This window comes from Crinia signifera, chromosome 4 (assembly GCF_055691185.1).
Source record: "Crinia signifera chromosome 4, ASM5569118v1, whole genome shotgun sequence".
Lineage (NCBI taxonomy): Eukaryota > Metazoa > Chordata > Amphibia > Anura > Myobatrachidae > Crinia > Crinia signifera.
The window spans coordinates 320,198,037-320,225,003 of NC_139220.1; the positions used below are offsets into that span (position 1 = coordinate 320,198,037).

The 26,967-nt window shown below is 49.7% G+C and overlaps 1 long non-coding RNA gene across 1 annotated transcript; it reads left to right on the forward strand.

Moving 5' to 3' along the window:
• Positions 1–25,854, forward strand: LOC146075934 (uncharacterized). Its single transcript, XR_014473670.1, has 3 exons — positions 1–102; positions 2,548–2,638; positions 22,208–25,854. It is a non-coding gene; the product is annotated as an uncharacterized LOC146075934 (long non-coding RNA).
• The last annotated feature ends 1,113 nt before the right edge of the window (positions 25,855–26,967 follow it).

A 26,967-nucleotide genomic window follows, 5' to 3' on the forward strand; every position in this document is an offset into this window, starting at 1 on the left:
CGGGTCTGTAAGTAGCAGGAAAGTGCTCACTGCTTCCTGTAGCTGCTGTATCGTGTCGTGTGGCCTCTTATCTGCAGGGACCCAGGTGACGGATAGAAGCAGGTATGTGTATGTGTGCTGCAGCAGCCTGTACATCAGCAGCCACTCAGCCTCCACATTCCAGGGCTTCCTTATAGTTACTTAGCTCACACGGAAGCCGGGGCTGCTCTGGCCGTGCTCTGTGTGCTGCTGTACATTCCTCAGCAGCAGGGAGGGGGAGGACGGGACTGCTGCACTAATCTCACCCTGTACTCGGGCTGAGAACACAGACTTATCAGAGGTGCAGCAGCAGCAGGGAGGGGAGGACGGGGACTGCTGCACTAATCTCACCCTGTACTCGGGCTGAGAACACAGACTTATCAGAGGTGCAGCAGCAGCAGGGAGGGGGAGGACGGGGACTGCTGCACTAATCTCACCCTGTACTCGGGCTGAGAACACAGACTTATCAGAGGTGCAGCAGCAGCAGGGAGGGGAGGACGGGGACTGCTGCACTAATCTCATCCTGTACTCGGGCTGAAAACACAGACTTATCAGAGGTGCAGCAGCAGCAGGGAGGGGGAGGACGGGGACTGCTGCACTAATCTCATCCTGTACTCGGGCTGAAAACACAGACTTATCAGAGGTGCAGCAGGGAGGGGGGGGACGGGGGACTGCTGCACTAATCTCACCCTGTACTCGGGCTGAGAACACAGACTTATCAGAGGTGCAGCAGCAGCAGGGAGGGGGGGACGGGGACTGCTGCACTAATCTCATCCTGTACTCGGGCTGAGAACACAGACTTATCAGAGGTGCAGCAGCAGCAGGGAGGGGGGGGACGGGGACTGCTGCACTAATCTCATCCTGTACTCGGGCTGAGAACACAGACTTATCAGAGGTGCAGCAGGGAGGGGGGGGACTGCTGCACTAATCTCACCCTGTACTCGGGCTGAGAACACAGACTTATCAGAGGTGCAGCAGCAGCAGGGAGGGGAGGACGGGGAACTGCTGCACTAATCTCACCCTGTACTCGGGCTGAGAACACAGACTTATCAGAGGTGCAGCAGCAGGGAGGGGGAGGACAGGGGACTGCTGCACTAATCTCACCCTGTACTCGGGCTGAGAACACAGACTTATCAGAGGTGCAGCAGCAGCAGGGAGGGGGAGGACAGGGGACTGCTGCACTAATCTCACCCTGTACTGGGCTGAGAACACAGACTTATCAGACGTGCAGCAGCAGGGAGGGGGAGGACGGGGACTGCTGCACTAATCTCATCCTGTACTCGGGCTGAGAACACAGACTTATCAGAGGTGCAGCAGCAGGGAGGGGGGGGACGGGGGACTGCTGCACTAATCTCATCCTGTACTCGGGCTGAGAACACAGACTTATCAGAGGTGCAGCAGCAGCAGGGAGGGGGGGGACGGGGGACTGCTGCACTAATCTCACCCTGTACTCGGGCTGAGAACACAGACTTATCAGAGGTGCAGATGCAGCAGCAGCAGGGAGGGGGAGGACGGGGGACTGCTGCACTAATCTCACCCTGTACTCGGGCTGAGAACACAGACTTATCAGAGGTGCAGCAGCAGCAGGGAGGGGGAGGACAGGGGACTGCTGCACTAATCTCACCATGTACTCGGGCTGAGAACACAGACTTATCAGAGGTGCAGCAGCAGCAGGGAGGGGGAGGGGGAGGGGGGGGGACTGCTGCACTAATCTCACCATGTACTCGGGCTGAGAACACAGACTTATCAGAGGTGCAGCAGCAGCAGGGAGGGGGAGGACGGGGGACTGCTGCACTAATCTCACCCTGTACTCGGGCTGAGAACACAGACTTATCAGAGGTGCAGCAGCAGCAGGGAGGGGGAGGACAGGGGACTGCTGCACTAATCTCACCATGTACTCGGGCTGAGAACACAGACTTATCAGAGGTGCAGCAGCAGCAGGGAGGGGGAGGGGGGGGGACTGCTGCACTAATCTCACCATGTACTCGGGCTGAGAACACAGACTTATCAGAGGTGCAGCAGCAGCAGGGAGGGGGAGGACGGGGGACTGCTGCACTAATCTCACCCTGTACTCGGGCTGAGAACACAGACTTATCAGGGGTGCAGCAGCAGCAGGGAGGGGGAGGACTGGGGACTGCTGCACTAATCTCACCCTGTACTCGGGCTGAGAACACAGACTTATCAGAGGTGCAGCAGGGAGGGGGAGGACAGGGGACTGCTGCACTAATCTCACCCTGTACTCGTGCTGAGAACACAGACTTATCAGAGGTGCAGCAGGGAGGGGGAGGACGGGGGACTGCTGCACTAATCTCACCTTTTACTCGGGCAGAAACACAGTTTCCGGAGGTGCAGCAGGCATATTTTAGTAAAATTAATGATAATAAATAAATAGCCACTAGTCCTTGCACCACCTGCACCCCAGGGAAACATGGCTCCAACTTGCCGGTAACTTTTTTGTTGGGGGGGCTTTATAGGATTTTTTGTTTTTGCCTTGTTTTTCACTTTGTGGTTGCTTGTCTTTCATTTCAGAGTTGGTGACACTGCTGTACTTACGCATAGGTGCCAGCAGCTGGGAGACCCGGATTACTGTGGTCCTGAGGGGTCTGTAATACCCAGCAAGGTATGTGATTAGTCTGACCATGCCGAGTACTGTGTTATATATGTCTGTTCTACTAACTTGCGATAACAGCATCAACCACACTGACTGCTCTCTGTAAGGGAACCAGTATCTCTTATATATTTAGCCAGATCTGTCACTCATCCCCTGTGTATATAACGTTCCCGCCCAGCGGGATACACAAACCCGCCCCCCCCCCCCCCTCCTAGGGAAAAGACCAGTGTTTTATGTGTATAATGTTTTTATGTGTATAACGTTCCACCCCCTTGACATCACCTCCCCCCGCCCAACCAGGGCTACAGTACACGCCCACCATCCACCATTACTCCACAGCCACCATCCACCATTACTCCTGCACCCCACCCCCCTCTGCCAGCACCCCCCTCCCCGTACCTCCACGACCCCCCTCCCGCGATTCGTGGGACCCCCCTCCCGCGATTCATGGGACCCTCCCGTGATTCGCAGGCCCCCCACGATCCCCCTCTCGCGATTCGAGGCAACCCCCCCACCCCCTCCCCGGATTTGCGGACCACCGCCCCCTTCCGCGATTCTAGCACCCCCCCGCGATTTGCGGACCCCGCCCCCTCCCGTGATCCACGGAACCCCTCCGTAGCGCCCCCTCCCGCAATTTGCGGACCCCCCCGGCACCCTCCCGCACCCCCCTCCCGCGATTAGCGAACCCCCCTGTGATTCACACCCCCCCTCCCGCAATTTGCAGACCCCCTCCCTCGATTCGTGGACCCCCCCTCCCGCGATTCACGCAATTCACGGCACCCTCCTGCAATTCGCGGACCCCCGCCGCCTCCCGCGATTCACGGAACCCCCCATAGCGCCCCCCTCCCGCGATTTGTGGCCCCCCTTGGCACCTCCTACCCCCGCGTTTCGCAGGATCTCCGCGACCCCCCCCTTCCACGATTCGCCGGCCCCCCGCGACCCCCCCCGCGATTTGCGGACCCCTCAGCATCCTGCGCCCCTTCCCGCAATTTGCAGACCCCCTCCCACGATTCGCGGGCCCCCCCTCCCGTGAATCATGCCCCCTCCTCCCGTGATTCATGCCCCCTCCTGCGATTCACGGACCCCCACGCCACCCCCCCTGCGCCCCCTCCTCCCGTGACTCACGGACCCCCCCTCCCACAATTCACTGACCCGACAACCCCCCTCCCGCAATTTGCGGACCTCCCTTCCCGCGATTCAAGCCCCTCCTGTGCCCCCTCCTATGATTTGCGGACCCCCGCCCCCTCCCGCTAATCGCGGATCCCCGCACACCTCTACCGCAATTTGCAGACCCCCCTGACCCCCTTCTAGCAATTCCACCCCCCAGCGGACCACCGCGACTCCGCTCCCGCATTTCACGTACCCCCCTGAGAATGGGGGATCCTGTACCGTCACAAGCAGGTGCCGCCCCTAGGTGGGAAATCCGGCCCTGGCTACCGTATTGCAGGTTCCCCTACAGCCAGAAGTGTCCCCACGGTCCTCTGCACCAGCGCCACAACTTTTATCAATGTCTTGCCCACATACCACTATTATACAGCCTCCAGCTCTCATGCACGCTCACTCCCTCCCACTGGGAGGAGACGCTCACCCACTGCCGGGAGCTGCATACTGTCCCCCACCCTCCTCCAGTTCCAGGGATGCCCATCGACCATCAATGATTTCAAATAATCAATGGTTTGTGGCCGATGTTGAATACTTTTCCATCGATGTGGGAGGACCAGATGGTTTCCCTACATCGATGGCAAAGGTGAACCGATCAAGGTTAAAAAATTTTAAAATCTCCCGCGATTCGCAGAGCCCCCCGTGGCCCCCCCCCCCCCTGGGATTTGCGGACCACTGCCCCCGGGACACTGAGCACAGCTCCGCCCCCCACACCCGGAAGTCCCGCCACCAAGTTCTGATTGACCCACAGCCTTTTCAGTCAGATATAATGGATGACCATCGATAGCTACAACAATCGATGGTTATCCAAGTAATATGTTACTACTATCGATGGCAGGGTGCAAAATCTCCATCAATGCCAACCATCAATGGCGTCTGTCCCCCAGCCTCCTCTTTAGTCCCCCGTATGCCCACACACCCCTATCACAACCCAGCTTCCTGCTCTCCTGAACCGTAACTTCCACCACTGGGGAGTCGCTGGCGCTGTGTTGCCCACATACCCCTATCATGCCTCATAGCCCAGCCTCCTTCTCTCATGCACCCTAACTCCCCCCCAGTAGGAGGAGATACTGACTCAGGGGCACCATCCTGTACTCCTGTGGTGCCACGCTGGACCCTCACCTACTGGCAGAAGCTGCACAGTGTCCCCCACCCTCCTCTTTAGTCCCCCTCATACCCACACACCCCTATCACTATCCAGCTTCCTACTCTCCTGAACCGTAACTTCCACCACTGGGGAGTCGCTGACGCTGTGTTGCCCACATACCCCTATCATGCCCAGTAGGAGGAGACACTGCCTCAGGGCCACTGTCCTGTGCTGCCACGCTGGACCCTCACCCACTGGCAGAAGCTGTACAGTGTCCCCCACCCTCCTCTTTAGTCCCCCGTATGCCCACACACCCCTATCACTACCCAGCCTCCTGTTTTCTTGTGTCGTGACCTCCGCCAGTGGGGAGCCGCTGACTCGAAAACACCCTACTATACTATTGCACACACACACCTCAACAACACGCACACACAGCCTCCCCCCCACACACACCCACAAATGTCACTGTACACTCCACACTATCAGTGTACATCTTTCTCTGTAACCGCTTTTTAATTAAACAAAACAATACACCCCCGTTCCACATCATATGCTCTCTATTTAACACATTTCACCTACAACTCAAGTTGCAATACAGGCATCTTTCATACAATTCTAACCATATTTCTCACAATACAAACGTTCACAAATTAAGGGGGCGCAGCCCCTTACGCCGGTGTGAAGAGCACCCCTAGGGCGCGATGAACCACCTAGTATATATATATCTCATTGCAGGGCTGAGTGCTAGTGACAACTAGATGGGGTTACAGCAGACGCTGCAGAACACTAATATACTGACCAGAGATGGACACTAACTCCTTATAGGAATATTATTGGCTGACTAATATCCTAACAGCTCTGTAATAGGTGCTGACTCATACCTCCCAACATTCATAGACAGGAACCCGGGACTGCTCGCGTGCGCGCTGTTTTTTTGAGGTGTGGCTACTGAAAAGGGGGCATGACCTGTTCCCGTGATGCTGCTGCAAGGCCGCGCCCCATTTTCACCGCTGTGGGGGGCGTGCTCAGCAGCTCCGTGAGCTGCTGGCTATGCCTCCAGCCCCTCTGGCTGCAAGAATAGACGCTGTGCAGAGGCAGAACTCTGGGAGGCAATGGAGTCATCTGCCGCCGGGCTCCTGCTCCCAGGTGGGCACCTCTCTTCCCATGTGAGTTTAAATCAGTTAATTGAAAGCCGTTGATATCGCTTCTGTGGCTGACTCCCCCTCCTAGCAGGACCATAGATGTCCCACTCTCTTTATTCTAAACATAATATCCATAACATACACACATGCATACATATATTTATATAAGATGGTGTGTGTGCTGGGGGGCACCAATATTTATCTTACCTCCGGGCAACTGGGACGAACTTACGCCACTGACGCTGTGAGCATGTGCACAGCATCTATTCACGGACCACAGTGGGGGTACTCCCAACTGCCCCCCCCCCCCCCCCCCGCCGCGGGACAAAAAAAGGGACGTTCCCGCGATAAGCGGGACAGCTGGGAGGTATGCTGCCTGAGAGTGGTAATATTCATTATATATATATATTAGGATTATGTTTGTATTTCCAATGTGTAATGTGTGTGAGTGTAACATAATAGGCAACATAATATTTTTATGTAATAAATGTCAAATATACCTCTCCCCGTGCGCAGTTATATTGTTCTTATCTGTTTTATGCTCCTATTTATAGCTCCTACTACAGGTGAGGTTTATACCTCCCCAAGTCTGGAGCTTATCCTCTGTTTTCTTAATTGTTAGACCCATCTGTCCACAGAGGCCGCAGTTTCTGATGAGCATATCCATCACCATGGTAACTAATAATCAATAATAATCTTAGGAGCACACTGATTGGCTTATACTATACAGGAAGAGATACAAAGCTAGGAGAAGTTTTAGCTCTAAACTGAAGATGCCCATACATTAGAGTGACATCTCTCTGAGATGAGAAGTCACCCGTGATCCCCCTTGAGCTGCCCAGGATCCTCCCCGGCAGCAGGACCACATACCGTATGCCGTCATTTTGTATATGATGCATTGTATACGATCTCAGCCAAGTCTGCCTGGCTGGCGATGCGGCTGATCTTACCTGCAGCCTGTGCGATCTTCAGGCTCCGATGAGATGCACATGGGACTGCACATCGCATAGAACCTGGGGGGAAATTTACTCAGCTGAACTAGTGAATAAAAATCGTATTTTCGTAAGAAAATAAAAATTTTTGGGGTGTATTCGTATTTTTGGCATTTACTTAAAAAAAATAATTGAAAAAAAAAAAACTGAGTGGGGTCCTTTCCCCACAGCCGTAACCTGCACCAGGCTGAAAGAGCCGGGGCTGGTATTAAAAAAATCAGGAAACCCGGCAAATAGGGGTTCCCCTTTTTTTTTTTTTTTAAGCCAGCCCCATGCTCCAGGTCCGGGGCTGATTCACAAAATACGGGGGACAAAATGAGTAGGGGTCCCCCGTATTTTATGAACCAGCCCCAGGCCAAACCAGCCAGCAGGGTAATGCCACAGCCGGGGACCACTTATTATATAAGGTCCCGCGGCCAAAACATCACCCTACTGACCAGTCAGCCTGGCCAGGGGTCCTGGGGGATTGGGGACCCCCCCAATAAAGGGGTCCCCCCCTCCAGGACTTACCTGACCAGGCTGAAGCCTGGTGCTGTCCCCAGTGACCCAGGAGCGGTGCTCACCGGGCTGATTCAGTGTAAAAAATAGAATAAAGTATTGTCTAATACTGTGGAACTATGAGTCCCAGCAAGCCTCCCCCGCAAGCTGGGACTTGGAGAACCACAAGTCCCAACATGCAGGGCATTAAAGGGCTCGCTGGGTCTTGTAGTTCCACAGTATGAAAAATAGTAAAATAAACACACACCAACACACACCACATCCAAAGCCCACACATACTGATACTTACCTATCTTGAGCCCGTCGGTAGGTCCCTGGGTCCGGGGTCCGGTGCTCCTGGGTCCAGGCCTCCATGGTCTGGGGTCCGGTGCTCCAGGGTCCGGTGCTCCAGGGTTATTTATTTATTTAGTTTACCAATTTTTTTTACATATCTGACTGATCCGTGCAGACTGCCTGTATATACGGCGCTAATACGAAAACAGAGCAGTCGTATTTGACTGCTTTATAAATTCCCCTCCGGAACACGAATTTGCATACGGCTGAAACAGCCATATGCAGTCGTATTTATTTGTATTAAGAATACGAATACAAAATATTGTATTTGTATTCTTAGTAAATTTCCCCCCTGATGTCAGTCACATGTGATTTGGACGCGTTTCATGGACTATATCACCGCAATCACATGAAAAGTGACCAAGGGGCCCATTTATCATGATCGCATTTACACTGGGATCTGGGTGGAATATTACCGGCCAGGATCACAATGTAAAATGCGGACACATCACAGGGATGTATCATCCCTGACTACAGGGACAGAGCTCCAAAAGGAGCCCATCCCTGTAAAGTGCTGACCCGGAAGCTGGGGGGGGGGGGGTCTGCGGTTATGTGTTGACACCGGCCGACTCCTCTGACCGCACTGCCCTGCTCGGCAGTGCGATCCCGTAGCCATGGGCTATCACCATTCCAGAATGGCGATAGCCAAGGGATGCAAAGCCGGGGTGCCCAATGTGAGGGATGCGACCGGCGGCGCTGCAGGGGGATCGCAGCAGCGATCGGAGATTTCTGCTGCGGTCCCCCTTTGATACATTGGGGTGATACTTAATATTTGTGGCTAACCCCCGAAAACGGGTATTTTCGGGGATTTAGCCGCAAGTATTACTTGATAAATGGGGCCCCAAATCAAAAGTGAATTGCCCTAGTGTTTGCGTGCCATACTATTGGCCACTAGTCACCACTCTCAGGGCCAGATTCTCTAAGCTTCAAAAGTGATAAAATGGAGAGTGATAAACAGCCAGCCAATCAGCTCCTACCTGACATTCTTCATACACAGTCTGTGACATGGCAGGCAGGAGCTGATTGGCTGGCTGTTTATCACTCTCCATTTTATCACTTTTGAAGCTTAGAGAATCTGGCCCTCAATCCTTAAAGAAAGGGCTCCCTCTCTCTCCCAGTATCTATGACTCCACCGGATCTGCAGTGACCCAGAGGAGAAACTCAGACAAATGGATCAAATGATGGTTACATTTCTCCAAAGAGGATGTTCATATACAGCAATACAGCAAGCTAAGATAGAAGTGTGGGGGGAACCCACGAGGAGTACGACAGCCCCGGCAAATAAGAGCGAGACATCGGTAATATGGATAAATAACTACACAACGGTCACACAGAGACTAACTACGACTGCTGAGAGAATCTGGCCAGTGGTCAAATCTGATCCTGATGTGAGAGGAATCTCTGAGCGCTCATTACTCCAATGTTATATGAGGGGAGAAATATTACAGACGCTCCGGTACATACTGAGGTTTCTATTTTGACAGATGTGGAGAAACATTTATTAATAAAGAAACCTAGTAACTTTATATGTTTAGTGTGCACCACATGTATGTATTTAGTAACGGGGGATTACATAGTGCTCCCGCAGACAGATAGAAGCCTATGGGCTTCTATCACCTCCACCGACTCCCACCACAGATGCCGATCCTCCTGGCATACCTTCCTAGACTAAAGCCCGGCCTTGGACCCAGAAGGTAACATCCTCCTCCCCCTAGCAACGCAGCCGGAGGTCCTACCAGCCGCAGGGGGGAGGAGGAGGTACCCAGGGATGTGACGTAGACCCCGCCACACACCACATCCCTGTTATCGCGGGGGTCTCCTACACCGCATTGCAATGCTAGTCGCATATGTTAGTACATATGCGCTAGCATCGCTGCGGTGGGGCGGCGATGTATATTATAATACACCCACCCAGTGGGAGGTTACTCTTGCAAAAAGAAGCCTAAATGGATAAATAAGCTTAATACTGTCTCCCCTGTGGCCTTATTGAGACTGTTGGTAAATTGTTCCATTGGAAATGTTTGATATAATTAGGCTGGCCATACACTACTGCGATGTATCAGGGCTGTGTATGGCCATCCGATCCCTCCGCAAACCACCTGGGACCATCCTGTGCGGCAGGATCACATGCGATACTTTGTATGTGGTCTTTTCATATGTGATGTATCGCATGCAGCCTCTGTGCCGCGGATTGGAGGGAGATCCGAGTCAGGGGTCAGACCTACATGCAGGTCCGACCTCACACTCAGGTCCAATACGCACAGGGATGCGCACCGGACCCGATGACATGTCATTCTCAGCCCGATTAGTCGCAATGGATGGAATTGGCCCATATCGCTGTAGTGTATGGGGTTATTTATATTCAGTTTAGAGCTAAAACTCCTCCTAGCTTTGCATCTCTACCCATATAATATAAGCCAGCGGTTCTCAAACTGTGGGTCCTGACCTTGAGTCCTGATCACCTCAGCATGGGGACGCGACTCCATGTTGCTGACCATCAGCCTGATGACTTCTTCAATCTCCCAGTCAGTGAGCCAAGGAGTCTGACCCATCAGTAGAATTGTCTGTTACGTCAGACGCTACAATGCTGCCAGGCATGTGCGCTCTGCTGACTACACATGTGCGTATAACCATGTGCTCCTTATACTCAGGTGCAGAATCCGTATTGCCATGACTTGCTGTATGATCCCTGTAACTGGAGGCAGAAATATAACCGGATCCACATTTTGAGAGAAAAGAAAGACTGTCATGTGTGTGGCGCACTAGGAGGAGAGAAAGAGTTTGTTCAAAGTAAAATTTAACTTTTAATGTTTTAATTCTTAAAAAGGCGACATATAAAACACAACATACATGGGTAGAAAATGGGATAAGAATAAAAAGGAAAAAACAAGAAGTTTTTCCTACTTAGTGAACCCCAATATCCCTTGATTCTTTAGTTAGTACCGATTGGAGTTAGGCACATTTCATACCATTTATTATCAGTATTCTCACTGTGGAGTCGATATGTGTGTGCACTTTGTACTCCTTAATAATCTATATTTCTGTTCTGTTGATCCCCTTGTAATTGGATCTGATGTAGTTAGCGTCTTAGTAAAAAATCTCCTGGTGTGTACCAAGAGTCTTTGATAGTAAATTGGTTGTACCCTTATTGGTCTGTGATGATTTGCTAGTGGCAGATGTTACTGTTACTGTAAGTCTGTGAGAGGCTTAGTATGAATGAAATGCGTCCACTATGGGTATCATTTCAACAAGGAAATTGCGATATAAAACGGATCGGTATCAACACACTTGGTTGCCGCTCTGTCCGATGCTGCAGTACTTTGACTGCTGCGCTTTTAATGATAAGTAAAGTACTGCAGCATCGGACAGAGCGGCAACCAAGTGTGTTGATACCGATCCGTTTTATATCGCAATTTCCTTGTTGAAATGATACCCATAGTGGACGCATTTCATTCATACTAAGCCTCTCACAGACTTACAGTAACAGTAACATCTGCCACTAGCAAATCATCACAGACCAATAAGGGTACAACCAATTTACTATCAAAGACTCTTGGTACACACCAGGAGATTTTTTACTAAGACGCTAACTACATCAGATCCAATTACAAGGGGATCAACAGAACAGAAATATAGATTATTAAGGAGTACAAAGTGCACACACATATCGACTCCACAGTGAGAATACTGATAATAAATGGTATGAAATGTGCCTAACTCCAATCGGTACTAACTAAAGAATCAAGGGATATTGGGGTTCACTAAGTAGGAAAAACTTCTTGTTTTTTCCTTTTTATTCTTATCCCATTTTCTACCCATGTATGTTGTGTTTTATATGTCGCCTTTTTAAGAATTAAAACATTAAAAGTTAAATTTTACTTTGAACAAACTCTTTCTCTCCTCCTAGTGCGCCACACACATGACAGTCTTTCTTTTCTCTCAAAATGTGTATCTAATTCCTGTCTCAGTGGCAGCACACCCCACTAATAATAAGTAAATCTCAAATAAAGGGGTTGTAACATATAGAACTATTCTTTACCTGTGCGATTGGAAAAAAAGCCCTCTATAACCGGATCCTCCTCTCCCCTCCGGTGTACGTGGGACACTGCTGCCGGCCAGTGATACAGGAGGATAAGGTGACTATAACATTATCTTATCATATTGGGCACTGATCAGTACGGCAGTGAATGACCGTGTTATACACTATGTCCAGTATCACTCAGCTGCGGTAAAGGATATGCCAGGAGCTATCCAATTATCCGGGAGTGGTGCTCTACCACTGCTTCATACGTGTACATGTTTTCTAATAACGCTCCTCTGTCCAGACCACTTCCCCTCACTGTCTGCTCTGCATCCCGACTAATACTGCTCCTACCGACACCTGAGCTCTCAGCCAGTCACAGCCAGAGACACCACCACCGCGCTACTTGACCCATACCGGCCAATCAGCTGCTCCCATCTCCCTTCTCTCTTCTCTCCCGGCTCTATCACAGCAGCAGCACCGCTTCCCTTCCCGGAGACTGAGCTCTGATCACTAACACCATTATTGTTCGGCTTCCATACGGGATAGTGCGATGGTTAATATAACTAAACCTTCCCTGAGAACTGCAGTACATAATAGGGAAAATGGCATAAAAATTTGTACAGTAGTTTAAGATTAGCACATTCAGACAGACGTGTATAAGTTAAACACTGCCAGTTCCAGACCATGCCCTTCGGTCTATCCATTGTGTATATTCACAAAGGTGATGACGGTAAAGATGTTCCTGCTCAGAAACGAGGGGATCAACATTGTCCCGTATCTGGATGGCCTCCTAATAGAGGCTAAGTCGGAGGAGAGGTTGGTGCAAGTGACCAATCTCGCTATGCAAGTTGGATTCTGAATCTTCCAAAGTCCTCGTTGGTACCATGCCAGCGTCTTCAGTTCCTGGGCATGATCCTAGACACAGGGGAACAAAAGACGTTCCTTCCTGTGGACAAAGTGGTGGCACTTCAACTGTTGGTAAAGGAAGTACTCTGAGCCGAATATCAGTCCCCTTTGATACATTGGGGTGGTACTTAATATTTGTATTGAATATCAGTCCATATGTGCATCCGATTACTGAGCAAGTTGGTGTCCTCAATCGAGGCTGTTCAATATGGAAGGTTCCATTCCAGAACTTTTCAACTGTTCATCTTGAGCAAGTGGTCCGGGTCTCATCCCCACATGCACAAGATAATACGTCTGTCCCCCCAGACATGGTTGTAACTCCATTGATGGCTTCAGTTTCCCAACCTGATGGTGGGCTAGAGTTTTGGGATTCAAAACTGCATCCTTCTCAGGAAGGTCACCAGTCTAATGGGCTAGGGTGCATTGACGCAGTTGGTTCAGTTCCAAGGCAATTGGGCCTCATGGGAAGATAGATTACACATCAACAGAGCTTTGAGCCATGTTCAAAGCTCTGTTGCAAGTCTATCCACTACTACAGTGTCAAGCTGTGCAGGTCCAGTCAGACAACGCAATGACAGTTGCCTACATAAACCATCAGGGAGGTATGAAGAGCAGAGCGTGTGTGAGGGAAATGTCCAAAATTCTCTTCTGGGCAGAACAGCATGCAAGAGTGATCTCAGCCATAGAGATGGAGCGCCTGTCAGCCAGGGTCGCCAAATGTCCCGTGCCAGAACAGGACGCACAAGCACCCCCTTCTGGTGATTGGTGGCGGACATTCTATAACCAGGAGCAGCTCCATTGAGAGCTGTTCCATCTCTATTTATCCCGGGAGTGGACAACTGGCACACAGATTTCCTCAGTCGACAATCTCCATCCCGGGGAATGGGGCCTGAACCCCCAGGGATTAGATCTGATTGTAGATCAGTGGGGACTTCCACAGATAGACCTGATAGCATTTAGACTCAACAGAAAACTCAACTGGTATTGTTCAAGAACAGTTGATCTTCAAGCAGTGGCTGCCCTGACAGCGAGTTGGTCATACTGACTGGTATTCCTGTTCCCTCCGATTCCCTTAATCGCAAGGGCGCTAAAAAGAATCAGGAGCCAAGGAGTGGAGGCGATACTGGTGGCCCCAGACTGGTCTCGATGGGTGTGGTATGTTGATCTTCAGACTATGGTAAGCGAAGATCCATGGTACCTGCCTCTCAGAAAAAAATCTGCTCCAGCAAGGCCCGTTCGTCTACACTGGGCAGCAAAAAACCTGCACGCCCAAATGCCGTGCCATACACAGTAGTTATTAATGGACAGGATTGTGTCCATTCACACGAATGGTCACGGCCCGGCCGCTCGGTTGCAGTTGGCTGTCACCACTGGAAAGGACGGCTGCCGGGCTTTGGCCATCCCAACCAGTGTAAACTTCTGTGCGCGGCAGGGCTATTTGGCCGTGCGGGGTTTCGCCGCCCGGCGGCTGCCGGTGTGTGTGAAAGGGGCCTTAGGGTGGCTTTGTTTAAAGGCTTGGAGGTTGAGAGACAGATTCTAGCCCAGAAGGGCCTGCATGCCTCGGTGATATCTACTATGACCCAGGTTAGAAAGCCTTTGGAGGAAATATGTTGCCTGGTGTGAGAACAAGACCTTTCTACATGCTGTTTTTAAGCTGGAACATTTCCTGCAGTTCTTGCAGACAGGTCTGGATTTGGGCCTACGTCTGGGATCGTTAAAGGTTCAGATTTCGGGCTTGTCTGTTTCCTTCCAGAAAAGTTTGGCAGTCATGCCTAAAGTACAGACATTTTATTAAAGGTGCTCTCCATATTCAGCCTCCCATTGTGCCTCCTATGGCACCCTGGGAACTGGACATGGTGTTGAATTTTCTGCAGTCATCGTGGTTTGAACAAGAAAAAAGAGAACATGTAACAGCGCTGATCACCAGATTCAAGATAGGATAACACTGCAATCAATAAAAATGTAAATTACAAATCTTGTTTTGTTAAGGTTTTTGACTGAGGGAGCTACTACCCCCAGTAGCTTGTAATAGCAGCTACTTGGCATACCAACTCACCGTGGAGCGACCTCTCTATGTCTTCGATATAAATCATGGTTTGAACCCCTGGCAACGACTGATTTGAAATATCCCAAGTGGAAGATGGTAGTGCCTCTGGCCCTAGCCTCTGCTAGGAGGGTGTCAGAATTAGGAGCATTGTCGTGTAAGAGCCCACATCTCGTCTTTCATGAAGACAGGGCGGAGCTTAGAACAAGAGAGCAGTTCCTGCCGAAGGTGGTATCGGCGTTCCATCTAAACCAGCCTATTGTGGTTCTTACTAGCACTGCTCATCCTAATATCCCAGAATTCCTGGATGTTTTGAGAGCCTTGAAAACATATGTTAAAAGGATAGCTCACATTCATAAGACAGATTTCCTCTTTGTGCTCTATGATGCTGTTAAGGTTCTGAGGGGATTCCAAACAAGAGGTTACTGGGACGGACAGGCCACAATCCAACCATAACTCTGTTAATCCCTCCAGAGGCTATAGGCACCTGCAGAGCTAAGACTTCACCAATAATAGCCACGTTCAAAGGAGTAAATTAGGTACACTCCAACCCCGGTGCCACCTGGACTTGGCAAGGAAACAAGGTGCCCAGCACCTCCAGAGCAGACAAGACGATTTCTAACTAAAAACCCATAAACATGGAACAAAACAATAATGTGACACGACTGTCCTCCAAAGGGGAATTCTCCAGCAGCCCAACGTACACTTGTTTTGACTAATGATCCCTAGCTGGATCAATTAGAAAGATAGTGAAGTAGGGAGCAAAGATACAGTTTCCCACCACACTACCCTGTATGCAACAATGCATTAAGATGTTAATAATTACACAATACTCCAACAGTTAGACCTATACATGCAGTTCTGCAGCAAGATGTAATAACACGGATTTGGCTCCCACCATAACACTGAGGATAGCTTGTGGGAATACCAGAGAGACACCACATAAGTTTGCACATAGATAAGCAGAGAATACAAATGCCTAGATGGTACAAGGACACTTATCTCTGTACAGGTCTGGGTCAGGACATCAGTAGCCAGTACCAGAGGACAATAGTTTGTAGGGGAAAGAGAAAGATTTGCACAATAAATGCACACCAAAGAATGGATTTAGTGTGTTAAAAATTAAATACCTAACCAAATTAAAATCCATTTATTGGTACAAAACCCATTGCAAGTGGGGACCAAATCCCAAAGAAGTGATACTAGATTATTTCTTCTCATAGGGGTATTTCTCTAAATAGTGCTGAAAAATAAAGATTTATAAAATATAAATATTCACAGCACTGCCAAATTGTCCAAGAGAAACTATTTTAATCCCTAAAAACACTATTTCTTTCTTGTGTGCATTTGCACTTAACATTATATGTTGTGTATATGTATGTCTAAAAAGTTTTAACGGTACTCTTTACCTAGGACGGCGCCCATCGCGGGCATCGCATCCATCGTGTGCACTAAAGTAACGGGTGCGACGCGACCGACGCGATGCCCGCGATTTCCCATAGGGATCAATGTTCAATTTTTCAATGGACCCGATTTTTCAGTTCAATGCCTCAATGCCCGCGATTTTGCCATAGGAAACAATGTTAAATGGGCCACAGAGCCCAAATAGGCACCCTTAGCAGTGAAATGTCCCCCACAATTGTTAACGTCACCCCACGATCCACGCGAACCCTAAGCGTGGTGAGTGGCGGCGGTACGCGTCCTCCGACCTTTTCATACCCCCACTATCCACGTCGGCGTGGTTGAGAATAGAATAGTGTGGCGAGCGCAGCGAGCCACCGAGCCCGAAGCGTGGCGAGCGCAGCGGATACCTGTGAAGCCCGCGTAGGGCCGCGTTTACCTGTGAAGGTATCCGCGTCCCCTCGCGGGGCTCGCTGCGCTCACCACGCTTCGGGCTCAGTGGCTCGCTGCGCTCGCCACACTGTTATATTCTCAACTCTACGCCGACGTGGATAGTGGGGGTATCAAAAGGTCGGAGGACGCGTACCGCCGCCCCTCGCGGGCTCGCTGTGCTCGCCACGCTTCGGGTTCGCGTGGATCGTGGGGTGTCGTTAAAAATTGTGGGGGACATTTCACTGCTAAGGATGCCTATTTGGGCTCTGTGGCCCATTTAACATTGTTTCCTATGGCAAATTCGCGGTCATTGAGGCATTGAACTGAAAAATCTGGTCCATTGAAAAATTTAACATTGATCCCTATGGGAAATCGCGGGCATCGCGTCGGTCGCGTCGCACCCGTTACTTTAGTGCACACGATGGACGCGATTTTTTACACCCGATGACCGCGATGGACATCGTGGGCGCTGTGCTAGGTAAAGAGTACCGTTTTAACCTCTGAAAATATTTTCACAAGCCGCAGAAGGAGGTCATCCTGTGCAATCCTATGTGTTAAAAGTTTGCACAGGACAGTGTCCTCTCTTCTTTTTATTCAAATTAACTAATAAAAGTTTAAGTTTTAAAACAGTAACAAACCAAAAATGTCTTCTTCAAATATCTTTCTCCTTTGGTGTGCATCTATTGTGCAAATCTTTCTCTTTCCCCTACAAACTATTGTCCTAACCTTTGCCCGGATAGCACCCCGCCAGATTATTTTCAATAAAGGCAGCCCAAATACATAAAAATCCCTAAAATTACTAAAGGGATATGACCCAGTTGTGTGCGGACTTCCAATCCCCCCTCCCCTCTCTCCCTCATTGATTGGGTACCAGGGGACAGGAAGAAACTTGGTCTCCTCTGCAACACAATCCCAGATGCACAGCAAGGACACCGACTTCAGGCTTGCACCAGAAGCTGACAGGCAAAACAGAATAGGACAGGCTACACAAGGAAAATCACCGGCGTCTGGGTAAAAGGCAGCATGGGAGATAAACTCCCAATCACAATAGCCAAGGCAGACAAGCCCCCTTAATGAGGAGACTTACTACAGGTATGCAGCCTGACACACCAGGCCCAGAGCTAATTGGTTTAATTAAGCAACAGCTATTACTTCGTCAGGACAGATTCCCAACAGACATTGGTCAGTTATAATTACTCATGCACAAACTCCAACCTTGGATTTCAATTTATCTTGTGCAAAACCATAGTATTAGAGGTGGATACCGTGTATAAATCATTTTTGCCAGTGATTTAATGACAACATTACCATTTAAATTGTTGTAGAAATGTATTCATGTATGTACTTATTTAATTGTGGTGATGTTTCTCTCTTTTTTTAGAGTTGTTTAATAAAAGTTATATTCTAAGCCGTCCATTGCTCATTGGATACAAACAACGATTCAACAAGCCTATGTGTCAGCAGATTAGACACTTCCTGCTTCCGTGATGCCCATTTAACAAGAGCGGTGGGGTCAATCTGGGCAGCTGCCTGGGGTGTCTCTGCTTTGTAACTTTGCAGAGCTGTGATGTGGTCAGGCCAACATACATTTGTAAAGTTCTACTAGTTTGACGCTCTGGCCGAAGAAGATACCCAGTTTGGGCAGGTGGTGCTACAGAAGTCTCCACATGTTCCTATCCATTCTGGTATTTCTGGGACATTCCTATCATATTAAGACCCCAGTATACCAAATGGGTGATAGAGAAAATAGAATTGTAATGACCTGCCAGTAAATCCCTTTCTCGTAGTCCGTATGGGATACTGGGTGCTCCCGCCTCAGTGCAGAGTCTTTTCTGCAACATCTTCTCAGTTATCTGGTTGAAGTTGTGTTGGTAACCTTTCTTGTCACCAGTTGTGACTACCATTAAAAAAAACATGTTTCCAGTGCTCCTGGTTACTGTTGACATGTGCTGGTATGAAGCTCACCACATATCGCTTTTCATATTCTTCTCTCAAGTATATCCATCCTACTTCGGGCACAGTTTTCCCTTAACTGGCTTGTGGTTGGGAACGTAGATGGGAATTTCACAAAGGGAATTTCACAAAGACCCTTTCCCACTGAGACAGGACACGGGAAATTACTGCTTGCCCTGGCAAAAGCCCGGGTTTTTGCGGCAGTGAGAATGGGGTATAATTCAGAGTTGCATGCAGTTGCGGCCTTCCTTGTATATTTTGATGCAGTTGCATATGCGACTTTATGCTAATGCTGCTACTAGGGATGCCAATTCCGGGGCATTTTTTCAATCCCGGGATTGAAAAATGCTCAATCCCGGGATTCCCGGGATTGGCATCCCTACCTGGGATCATAATCCCATAGACATCACCACACCGGCCGACCCGCACAATTACTTACATTAGCGAGCGGGCGGGCGGCCGGGAGTGGGTTTGGAGGTGCACGGTGCCTCCCGGCAAGTGCACCTCCTCAGCAGACAGCAGGCGGAGGCAGGCGTGCGGACGGACGGAGGAGAAGAGGCGGGCGGAAGAGAATGGTGGCGAGTGATGGCGGTGTGGCCTGCGCAGCGTGACCTCTACTGTCACGCTACGCAGGACGCACGCCGGGGTCGGGATTCAGGAACAGCCGGGCAGCGTCTGAGCAGGTGCTCAGACACTGCCCGGCATTAGACTGCGCATGCACAGTCTAATCCCGAAATCCCGGGCTTGGATACTCCAATCCCGGGATTGAACACCCTAGCTGCCACCATTGGCTGCATTATTGAAACTTTCACCAGTCCTATCCTAGGTGCAGATCATCCGTCTCAGTATAGCCTACAATGCGAGCAAATCAGCTTCTCTGTATGCAACCACTATAAGCAACTCGCCCATATCACTCCAATAACACGCCCATACTTTGTACTGCAATCAGATCTGAATAAGGGCCATAATGCCCACAGTAGTAGAAGTCTTACACACACACATAATGTCCACAGTAGCGGCGCAGTTTACACATCATGCCCACTGTTGGCCACAATAGTACACAGTAGCAGTGCTGCATAACTCCCGCACCAGTTGCTGACAGTATTAGTGCTGCGTAATGCCCACACCAGTTGCCGACAGTAGTGACACTACATAATGCCCTCACCAGTTGCCAACAGTATTAGCGCTGCGTAACACCCAAACCAGTTCCTGACAGTAGTAGCGCTGCGTAACGCCCGCATCAGTTGCGGACAGTATTAGCGCTGCGTAATGCCCACACCAATTGCCAACAGTAGTAACACTGCACAAGTTGCTGACAGTAGTGACACTGCATAATGCCCACACCAGTTGCCGACAGTAGTGACACTACATAATGCCCTCACCAGTTGCCAACAGTATTAGCGCTGCGTAACGCCCAAACCAGTTCCTGACAGTAGTAGCGCTGCGTAACGCCCGCATCAGTTGCGGACAGTATTAGCGCTGCGTAATGACCACACCAGTTGCCAACAGTAGTGACACTGCACCAGTTGCTGACAGTAGTGACACTGCATAATGCCCACACCAGTTGCCGGCAGTAGTGCAATGCACACTACTGTCGGAAACTGGTGTGGGCATTATGCAGTGTCACTTCTGCCAGCAACTGGTGAGGGCATTATGCACTGACTGCATAATGCCCTCACCAGTTGCTGACAGTAGTAGTGCTGCATAATGCCCACACCAGTAGTAGTGCTGTGTAACACCAGCACCACCACTGTATTTACCTTAAAAGCTGGCTGCTTCTTTCAAATTCTTTCATTAACTCAGTGCTCCCGTGTAGCTCCGCCCCTTCCACTCATGTAGCTCCGCCCCTTTTCACTCGTGAAGCCCCCCCGCACGGTTGCAGCCGGATCCCGCCACTGGAAGGGACGGCTGCCGGGCTGTGGCCATCCCTTCCATTATAAACTAGTGTGTGCGGCACGGCTCCCTGGCCGTACGGGATTTCACCGTCCGGCAGGAGCCGGAGTGTGTGAAACCAGCCTAATGCAGCCAGTGTGATAGTGTACTGGCAGCCGGCAGCCACAGAGCCTGAACAGCAGCGGGGATGTACTGCAGGGAGGGCGCATCTCATGGCCGGCGCCTCCCTGCACGCAGGTAACACTGTAAGTGACAGAACCGCGGGAGCAGCTGCGTGCGGCTGCACATGCGCACCAGCCCTCCCGCGGCCATTTTTACTATTGGCTGCTTATATTACTTCTACTTAATGATGCTGGCCGCAGCCATATTTGTTTAAGGAAAACTGCCGCGGCTGTGCGGTCCGCGGCCCAGCCAGGGGGGGTGAGCAGCCACTTTATGTCAATTATGGGCCGGCCCACCGGGAAATGTCCCGGTTTCCCGGCATGCCAATCCGCCCATGTTGGAGGGGGTGGTATGTGGTGTGGTCAAGGGTGTTTGTGAATTGTTTCTGGCTTGTGTGCAGGCATATCTTTCTAGCTGGGCTGCGGCTGTGCTATTGCAGATTTTCCCCAGTATAACTGCCAAGTGCGGTGCTGGTGTCTCCATACACACACACACACACAATGTCAGTATTACATTTCTGTACCAGGGGACTTGGCTATCTTAATCTATGTCACTCCACAATGATGCTACAGTTGCTTTATGCAGTTCTATTTTAATGGCAAGCTGAATTCTACCATTTAGATACATGAAGGGCTTTAGGAGCCAGCACAATCTCGCTGGCAATCTCCCTTGGCAACAAATACAATGTCCCACTCTGTCCAGATGGTACAACACAGAGCCCTCTAGCCCTCTGGTAACTGAGCCAACACTAAACTGATCTTATCCGCTGACAATAAACACAGACTATGCAGTTTATGCCCCGCAGCAGCCTCTTGGTAATAACACCTTCTCCTGCTGACTACAACAGCCCACCACTTCCAGGCATCTGGCGCTGTCTCCTGCTGGCATGACCACCTAGCTCCTTACAGAATTAAGGTTCCTGGCGGCTGGTAAGCAATGTGCTCATGCAGCCTCACAGATGACCACTGGGCCCTCGGCTCCCATGAATGGCAGCTCGGGGGAGCGTTACACAGCAGCGGGTGCAGGTATTGGCTGCTTTCCTCTCACGTCAATGTCTGCCGGTGCTTCCCGCCCTGCAGCTATTAGGATGGGAATATCAGCCAGGGAGCTCTTGCTTCTACTCCAGGACAGGCCAACCTGTGGCTCTCCAGATGTCGTGAAACTACAAATCCCAGCATGCCTTGCCACAGTTTTAACACTCCCGTATAGCAAAACTGTGGCAAGGCATGATGGGGTTTTTAGTTTCACAACATCTGCAGAGCCACAGGTTGGCCAGTCCTGTTCTACTCCCACGCTGCCAAGGTCATGCCCCTAGCGCTTTGCAACGAATTTTTATTAAAAGATGCTCGGCTCTTACAATCCCGCTATAGCATGGCAGGACTAGAAGGACTGTTTAACGCACAAGGAGGCTGGATGTATGTGGACACATCTGTACACGAATATATAATCAGTGACTGATACTTGTTATTGTGTATACATATATGTCTTATACAATATAAGTAGTGTTATCCTGGTAACCATTATGCTTTTACATATTATCTTTCTTACAGGACATATAAGGAGCAGGATTCTAACTAAGACGACGTGGAAAGGGACATTGTTCTCCGGTCAAGCCAACTAAATACATCATCTCCTTACACCTCAGGAGGAGGAACAAAAGCAATTTTATTTTCTGGATAGAAGAAACCTTCAGCAACTAATTTGTTTCTCACCTAATTTGATCCTAGACACAGGGGAACAAAAGACGTTCCTTCCTGTGGACAAAGTGGTGGCACTTCAACTGTTGGTAAAGGAAGTACTCTGAGCCGAATATCAGTCCCCTTTGATACATTGGGGTGGTACTTAATATTTGTATTGAATATCAGTCCATATGTGCATCCGATTACTGAGCAAGTTGGTGTCCTCAATCGAGGCTGTTCAATATGGAAGGTTCCATTCCAGAACTTTTCAACTGTTCATCTTGAGCAAGTGGTCCGGGTCTCATCCCCACATGCACAAGATAATACGTCTGTCCCCCCAGACATGGTTGTAACTCCATTGATGGCTTCAGTTTCCCAACCTGATGGTGGGCTAGAGTTTTGGGATTCAAAACTGCATCCTTCTCAGGAAGGTCACCAGTCTAATGGGCTAGGGTGCATTGACGCAGTTGGTTCAGTTCCAAGGCAATTGGGCCTCATGGGAAGATAGATTACACATCAACAGAGCTTTGAGCCATGTTCAAAGCTCTGTTGCAAGTCTATCCACTACTACAGTGTCAAGCTGTGCAGGTCCAGTCAGACAACGCAATGACAGTTGCCTACATAAACCATCAGGGAGGTATGAAGAGCAGAGCGTGTGTGAGGGAAATGTCCAAAATTCTCTTCTGGGCAGAACAGCATGCAAGAGTGATCTCAGCCATAGAGATGGAGCGCCTGTCAGCCAGGGTCGCCAAATGTCCCGTGCCAGAACAGGACGCACAAGCACCCCCTTCTGGTGATTGGTGGCGGACATTCTATAACCAGGAGCAGCTCCATTGAGAGCTGTTCCATCTCTATTTATCCCGGGAGTGGACAACTGGCACACAGATTTCCTCAGTCGACAATCTCCATCCCGGGGAATGGGGCCTGAACCCCCAGGGATTAGATCTGATTGTAGATCAGTGGGGACTTCCACAGATAGACCTGATAGCATTTAGACTCAACAGAAAACTCAACTGGTATTGTTCAAGAACAGTTGATCTTCAAGCAGTGGCTGCCCTGACAGCGAGTTGGTCATACTGACTGGTATTCCTGTTCCCTCCGATTCCCTTAATCGCAAGGGCGCTAAAAAGAATCAGGAGCCAAGGAGTGGAGGCGATACTGGTGGCCCCAGACTGGTCTCGATGGGTGTGGTATGTTGATCTTCAGACTATGGTAAGCGAAGATCCATGGTACCTGCCTCTCAGAAAAAAATCTGCTCCAGCAAGGCCCGTTCGTCTACACTGGGCAGCAAAAAACCTGCACGCCCAAATGCCGTGCCATACACAGTAGTTATTAATGGACAGGATTGTGTCCATTCACACGAATGGTCACGGCCCGGCCGCTCGGTTGCAGTTGGCTGTCACCACTGGAAAGGACGGCTGCCGGGCTTTGGCCATCCCAACCAGTGTAAACTTCTGTGCGCGGCAGGGCTATTTGGCCGTGCGGGGTTTCGCCGCCCGGCGGCTGCCGGTGTGTGTGAAAGGGGCCTTAGGGTGGCTTTGTTTAAAGGCTTGGAGGTTGAGAGACAGATTCTAGCCCAGAAGGGCCTGCATGCCTCGGTGATATCTACTATGACCCAGGTTAGAAAGCCTTTGGAGGAAATATGTTGCCTGGTGTGAGAACAAGACCTTTCTACATGCTGTTTTTAAGCTGGAACATTTCCTGCAGTTCTTGCAGACAGGTCTGGATTTGGGCCTACGTCTGGGATCGTTAAAGGTTCAGATTTCGGGCTTGTCTGTTTCCTTCCAGAAAAGTTTGGCAGTCATGCCTAAAGTACAGACATTTTATTAAAGGTGCTCTCCATATTCAGCCTCCCATTGTGCCTCCTATGGCACCCTGGGAACTGGACATGGTGTTGAATTTTCTGCAGTCATCGTGGTTTGAACAAGAAAAAAGAGAACATGTAACAGCGCTGATCACCAGATTCAAGATAGGATAACACTGCAATCAATAAAAATGTAAATTACAAATCTTGTTTTGTTAAGGTTTTTGACTGAGGGAGCTACTACCCCCAGTAGCTTGTAATAGCAGCTACTTGGCATACCAACTCACCGTGGAGCGACCTCTCTATGTCTTCGATATAAATCATGGTTTGAACCCCTGGCAACGACTGATTTGAAATATCCCAAGTGGAAGATGGTAGTGCCTCTGGCCCTAGCCTCTGCTAGGAGGGTGTCAGAATTAGGAGCATTGTCGTGTAAGAGCCCACATCTCGTCTTTCATGAAGACAGGGCGGAGCTTAGAACAAGAGAGCAGTTCCTGCCGAAGGTGGTATCGGCGTTCCATCTAAACCAGCCTATTGTGGTTCTTACTAGCACTGCTCATCCTAATATCCCAGAATTCCTGGATGTTTTGAGAGCCTTGAAAACATATGTTAAAAGGATAGCTCACATTCATAAGACAGATTTCCTCTTTGTGCTCTATGATGCTGTTAAGGTTCTGAGGGGATTCCAAACAAGAGGTTACTGGGACGGACAGGCCACAATCCAACCATAACTCTGTTAATCCCTCCAGAGGCTATAGGCACCTGCAGAGCTAAGACTTCACCAATAATAGCCACGTTCAAAGGAGTAAATTAGGTACACTCCAACCCCGGTGCCACCTGGACTTGGCAAGGAAACAAGGTGCCCAGCACCTCCAGAGCAGACAAGACGATTTCTAACTAAAAACCCATAAACATGGAACAAAACAATAATGTGACACGACTGTCCTCCAAAGGGGAATTCTCCAGCAGCCCAACGTACACTTGTTTTGACTAATGATCCCTAGCTGGATCAATTAGAAAGATAGTGAAGTAGGGAGCAAAGATACAGTTTCCCACCACACTACCCTGTATGCAACAATGCATTAAGATGTTAATAATTACACAATACTCCAACAGTTAGACCTATACATGCAGTTCTGCAGCAAGATGTAATAACACGGATTTGGCTCCCACCATAACACTGAGGATAGCTTGTGGGAATACCAGAGAGACACCACATAAGTTTGCACATAGATAAGCAGAGAATACAAATGCCTAGATGGTACAAGGACACTTATCTCTGTACAGGTCTGGGTCAGGACATCAGTAGCCAGTACCAGAGGACAATAGTTTGTAGGGGAAAGAGAAAGATTTGCACAATAAATGCACACCAAAGAATGGATTTAGTGTGTTAAAAATTAAATACCTAACCAAATTAAAATCCATTTATTGGTACAAAACCCATTGCAAGTGGGGACCAAATCCCAAAGAAGTGATACTAGATTATTTCTTCTCATAGGGGTATTTCTCTAAATAGTGCTGAAAAATAAAGATTTATAAAATATAAATATTCACAGCACTGCCAAATTGTCCAAGAGAAACTATTTTAATCCCTAAAAACACTATTTCTTTCTTGTGTGCATTTGCACTTAACATTATATGTTGTGTATATGTATGTCTAAAAAGTTTTAACGGTACTCTTTACCTAGGACGGCGCCCATCGCGGGCATCGCATCCATCGTGTGCACTAAAGTAACGGGTGCGACGCGACCGACGCGATGCCCGCGATTTCCCATAGGGATCAATGTTCAATTTTTCAATGGACCCGATTTTTCAGTTCAATGCCTCAATGCCCGCGATTTTGCCATAGGAAACAATGTTAAATGGGCCACAGAGCCCAAATAGGCACCCTTAGCAGTGAAATGTCCCCCACAATTGTTAACGTCACCCCACGATCCACGCGAACCCTAAGCGTGGTGAGTGGCGGCGGTACGCGTCCTCCGACCTTTTCATACCCCCACTATCCACGTCGGCGTGGTTGAGAATAGAATAGTGTGGCGAGCGCAGCGAGCCACCGAGCCCGAAGCGTGGCGAGCGCAGCGGATACCTGTGAAGCCCGCGTAGGGCCGCGTTTACCTGTGAAGGTATCCGCGTCCCCTCGCGGGGCTCGCTGCGCTCACCACGCTTCGGGCTCAGTGGCTCGCTGCGCTCGCCACACTGTTATATTCTCAACTCTACGCCGACGTGGATAGTGGGGGTATCAAAAGGTCGGAGGACGCGTACCGCCGCCCCTCGCGGGCTCGCTGTGCTCGCCACGCTTCGGGTTCGCGTGGATCGTGGGGTGTCGTTAAAAATTGTGGGGGACATTTCACTGCTAAGGATGCCTATTTGGGCTCTGTGGCCCATTTAACATTGTTTCCTATGGCAAATTCGCGGTCATTGAGGCATTGAACTGAAAAATCTGGTCCATTGAAAAATTTAACATTGATCCCTATGGGAAATCGCGGGCATCGCGTCGGTCGCGTCGCACCCGTTACTTTAGTGCACACGATGGACGCGATTTTTTACACCCGATGACCGCGATGGACATCGTGGGCGCTGTGCTAGGTAAAGAGTACCGTTTTAACCTCTGAAAATATTTTCACAAGCCGCAGAAGGAGGTCATCCTGTGCAATCCTATGTGTTAAAAGTTTGCACAGGACAGTGTCCTCTCTTCTTTTTATTCAAATTAACTAATAAAAGTTTAAGTTTTAAAACAGTAACAAACCAAAAATGTCTTCTTCAAATATCTTTCTCCTTTGGTGTGCATCTATTGTGCAAATCTTTCTCTTTCCCCTACAAACTATTG